Source organism: Perissodus microlepis, chromosome 10, assembly GCF_051167445.1.
Source record: "Perissodus microlepis isolate ML-2025 ecotype Zambia chromosome 10, ASM5116744v1, whole genome shotgun sequence".
Classification (NCBI taxonomy): domain Eukaryota; kingdom Metazoa; phylum Chordata; class Actinopteri; order Cichliformes; family Cichlidae; genus Perissodus; species Perissodus microlepis.
This window is the reverse complement of record NC_140470.1, coordinates 19,638,298-19,643,533: the sequence shown is the minus strand read 5'-3', so window position 1 is coordinate 19,643,533 and position 5,236 is coordinate 19,638,298.

Below are 5,236 nucleotides of genomic sequence, written 5' to 3'. Positions count from 1 at the left end.
AAGTCATATGATCTTCCGTGGAAAACGACCTACCAAAGACAAGTAGACCAAGAAAAAAACAAGTTAAAGTTAAAAAGGCAAACAAAACCAAAAACCCTCCGGTGGACTAGGGGGTGAAGAAATCGCCTACAAACTACACAGCCGTGAAAACTTGTTGTCTGAGATGGTAACTAGGCAGTGAGTGATGATCGACATGGTCATCCCAGCAAAAGGCTAAGGGCTAATGTGTTGCTTTTGAAAAAGGATCCCTTAAAAAATATCCTTGCCTACCAAAATAGTCTCACAACCTTTCTATCACTCTCGGTCTCTGGTGCGCACATAAACACACACCCTGAGCGAGGTCACAATTCAGGCAGCTGGATAATAACATTACAACTAATGGACCCTCATCTGTTTATTCATAAATGTTTCCTCTCCCTTTTTCTCTGTGAGCAAGTGCAGTGTGTGTGTGTGTGTGTGTGTGTGTGTGTGCGTACAGAGGACCGTTTTCAGTGGTTTCACATTGTGTCTCAGGGGACCCTGTAGTGAATCTACCCAGAGTGCTTTGCTTCACAGGCAGGTCTGTGTGGGAGTGAGACGGTAGTTTTATTACATTACAGTGAGGCACAGAGACTTGACTGTAGAACACCATCAGGATGCACACTAATGCACCACCAGCTACATGTGTGTATGTAATTTAGGTGTGTTTGCATCTGTGCTCCATTTAAGTCTCTCATGTATTAAAAAGCTACAAAATATTCTCTATCACTTTGATATTATTGCTTTATCCACAACTTTTCCGCCTTTTGTAACTGTCTGCAGTGCAAAGATATGTCTATTAGGAGACAGCTGTGTGTGATTGGTCTTTCCTTTTAATGTGGAAATCATCAACAGGTCACAGGTGCCATGTAAGACCTGATGATGACAGCATAACGTACCCATGAGAATTGCGGTGCAGATAGAGAAGCTTGGACAAACTTTTCCTGACAGCTGGTCAATCATTTCGGCTGAAAAGGTTTTCCCCTTGAAGACCTCACCAGACCTCAGTGAGCTGCCTTCCAGTGCAGTGAAAATACAATGAGCTGCCTCTGTAATGTCAGCTGAATCAACTACTTAGGAAAATGCACCAGATGTTTGTAATGCTTGTGAACTCTCACATCCTACATTTATGACACTTAAATGCACACTTTAAATAATTCTGTACATCACTAATATTCATAGAATTAGCACAGAAATACAGTGCTGTGGAAAAAGTCTTTCAAAGTTTTTCTTTGGCCATTAGCTGCTTTTCACTCATTTTCCATCCAGTCCTTGTACCTTACTATTTTCAGAGGAATGTTCTTATGTTTCTTGAGGTACTTTACACTGACCTTTGAATCATTCAAGAATAAAAAAGGCACCCGACTAAAGGGATCATATATTACACCTTAGCAAATAATGCATTTTTTGCTTTTTTCTGTCACAGAAACACATCATCTGTTCCCATTTCCTGAGTTATATCTAAATAAATGTCAAAGATAACACAGTTTGACAAGCATGAAATTGTTTTTTTGGTTTTTTTTGCATCAACAAGGTGATTCCTAAAGAGCTGTTTGTTAAAATCCTACTATAACATTTCCATGTTGTGTAGTGTGTCATTGAAAGATTTGAGGGAGCTGGAAAAGTGGAGGTTGAAAGAAGTGCATACAGTTAGATCCATATATATTTGGACACAGACACAGGTTTTATTACCAGGAGTTTCAACTCCTTGCCATGTCCCATCCTCTTGTTAAAGGGACAAAATTAATTGGACTCTATTTTGCGGGCAGGTGTGGGCAGTTCTTTTGTTATGTCATTATCAATTAAACAGATAAAAGGCCTGAAGTTGATTTAAGGTATTGTGCTTGCATTTGGAAGTTTTTACCATGAACAGACAACATGTGGTCAAAGGCTCTCATCATGCAGGTGAAACAAGCCATCATGATACAAACAATATCACATCATCTGTAAAACGTGGCAGAGGCAGTGTGATGGCTTGGATGTGCATGGCTGCCAGTGTTTATTAATGATGTGACACAGGACAGAAACACCCAAATAACCTGGTTATGAGGTGTTCAGAGACATACTGTCTGTTCACATCCAGCTAAACACAGTCAAACTGATTGGGCAGCATTTCATAATACAGATGGACAATGACCCAAAACAAACAGTTAAAGCAACCCAGGAGTTTATTAAAGCAAAGAAGTTGAATATTCTCGAATGGTCAAGTCAGTCACTGATCCTGACCCAGTTAAGAATGCATTTCACTTGTTCAAGACTAAACTTCGGACAGAAAGGCCCAAGAACAAACGGTAAGTGAAAGCAGCTGCAGTAAAGACCTGGCAGAACATTAAAATTTCAATTCACTGTTGTAATGTACAGAACCAAAACTTTCTAAATATTTATGGCTCTAACTGTACCTGGATAGGAAAAGTCAATTGAACACTATCAGTTTAGGATCAGCCTCCCCAGATTTCAGACATCAACATGACAGAGAACAGAAAAAAAGGCAACCAGCATCCAAACAAGAGCTTTGAATGTCCACCAAGAAGCCTGAAATACTATTAATGAAGACTACTTCAAGAAATTGTAAGAAAGCTTGAAGAAGAGTGTTTAGATGTGATGAAGAGTATTTGAAGATGTTTAGAATTGTACAAACCCTGTTTTTGCCTTTTTATACTGTATTTCCATTGATGTTTGCACATGTTTCAATAAATAGCTGCACCCATTTCCCATTTTCCCCAGCAAAATATAAAGAAATGATGGGTGGTTCATGACTTTGGCACAGTACCTTATGATTCCCTGTTCTCATATCTCCAAATATCATCAAAACATTAGCTAAACTAATGTGTTGCAGCTGCCTCATTTCTTTCTGACCGGAATTGTTGAAACCCACAGAGGTTGTGAGACCTACATACAAGCTGGGAATTTCCCATTTATAACTCGAACTCCGTCATATCCAAGAAAATAATATTGCCTGGTAACAGGAAGAGTTAAATCTGATGAAGTGTTATTTAATATATCTTTAAGCCAAGACAGAAAATGCTGGATTTTTAATATTTCGGTTAGATTAAACTCAAAGTCATGATTTCTAATTTCCTTTTTCTGGCACGTGACCCCTCAAAATAAATGAAGGTCTGCTTTTAGTGAATGTTTCAGCTAAAGAATGTTTTTTTCTTTGTGTAGTTTTATTAATTTTTAGAGGAAAAATAAGAAGAAAGTGCAAAACAAATGTTTCTATTTTAATCCTACTGGAAAATATATGTGATTGCCAGCCCTGCCAATGTATTCTCCTTCTACTGGTTCCTGGTAGAGCCACCTTAAGAAGCAATAACTAGACTAATTGTTTTCTGTATGACTCTGTATGACAATACTTCCAAATAAGCCATACTTGTTCACCCTGTTTTTTTTGTACTTTAATGAACTTTAACATTTAATTTGCTAATTGATGCCTGTAGAGTCTAAGATGTAGCTCTTGTTATTTTATATGATTCTTTTTTCTTTTTGGTCAGACCTTGGGGTGAATTTCCTGGGACATGCACTCCTGGCAAGCCTAAAAGATGCCTTGAATGCTTTTCCATTGTAAATAATCTTCCCCACTATAGAACGATGGAGCTTAAATTGTTTGAAAATGGCCATGTAACCCTTCCAGATATTGATGAGCATCAACAGCTGCTTCTCTGAAATCGTCCCTGATTTCCTCCTCTTCATTGTGTTAACACAAACCTGATTGCTCCAGACCTGCAAACTGCAAAAAGTCCTGCTTTTACAGAGGCATTAACACTTGCTGATGATGAGTTAATGAAGTGCATTTGATTAGCAGCACGTGGCTGATTAGCAGTAAGGATGTACTTAGATTTTCACACACACTACTTCTGCATTTTGGCTTAATGTTTGTATTAATAAATAATGGCGCAGTTTGGTGTGTTATATTTGGTTGTATTTACCTCATTTTAAATGATTATTTTCATTATGGCTTGAAATGAGAGAGGGTGCACTTTCTTTTTACTATGACGGTAGCAAGATGGCATGAGAGCATGAGCTTTATAGTGGAAGAGTGGGGAGGGTTAGTACAGTGACTAGTTTGCATATGCCTGTCTCTTAAAAATAAAGCAAAGATTAAGAGTTACATTGAAGGTATTGTAAGGTTGGAAATAAAATGATGAGGGCATTTACGTTTTGGGGATATTTCTTAATGCAAGGAGAATTTCTTGATGTTTCCTTCCAGGATGGGTTTCCCTCAGACTAGTACATGATTCAAAATTAGAATCAGCTGGCCCACTACAAAGTCTCTCACTGGGTGTGTTACACTTGTTTCCCAGGGTGGCAGTTAGCTGCTTTGAGAGGCAGGTGTTAGATCATGTGGTAGGATGGTTGACATCTTGTCTAATGCTGCTTGGCTTGCTCGGAATTCAGAAAACTGGCCCTAATTGTTTGTCAGCTCATTGGCCACTATTTTCTCAACTACTTACTCAGAGTTTATTTTAATAGCTGACAATGGTGTTGTGTGGGCTAAAAGAAACACTGTCATGTCTAAGTTTACTTAAACAGCACTGAGAACTATCTGTGCTTAATGGACTGACATTTATTAAAAGCATGCAACCCCATATACCTTCCTGTTTGGAACAACATTAAGTAGATTTCCTCTGTGGCTTGAGCAGTCGTTTGGACTGTTACTAATGTGAGATGACAGGTAAACTTGTGACTCTCTCCCGCATCGCAGCGACCGCTACTGAGAGTCTGTGTGTTTGTGGCGCTGTAGGGGAGTAGCCAGCAGTGTGTCCATGCAATAATCAGGTCGTAAACTCCATTAAGCTGTGTTTTCTCTGGAAGACTTTGGGGGGGACCAAGGAAAAGCAGGAAGGTAAGTGAGAAGGAAAGAGGCAGTAAAAGCTTGGTTAGCTCTGTCCGCTCTCCTTCAGTCAGCACAGGGGAACAGAGCAAAGCCTGAGGAAAGAGGAGAACATAAAACACGGGGGAAGTCAAACAGGTTGGCAAAGAGTGCGAGAGCAGCAGGACAAAAGAAATATATGGTTTCTCTGGGGTTTGGAAGTATTTGTAAAAATGTTTTATAGAATGTTACAGCCTTCTGTGGCGGCAGATGGCTGGAGTTTGACACATGTGACAATAAATAAAAATTAATAGGCTGACTGGGGTTTGGGTGTGGGGGGATGGTGGTTGTCTGTCCTCCAGTCACAGCCCTGCATAATCTCAGTCATCACTTGTCTCTAGTTTGTCA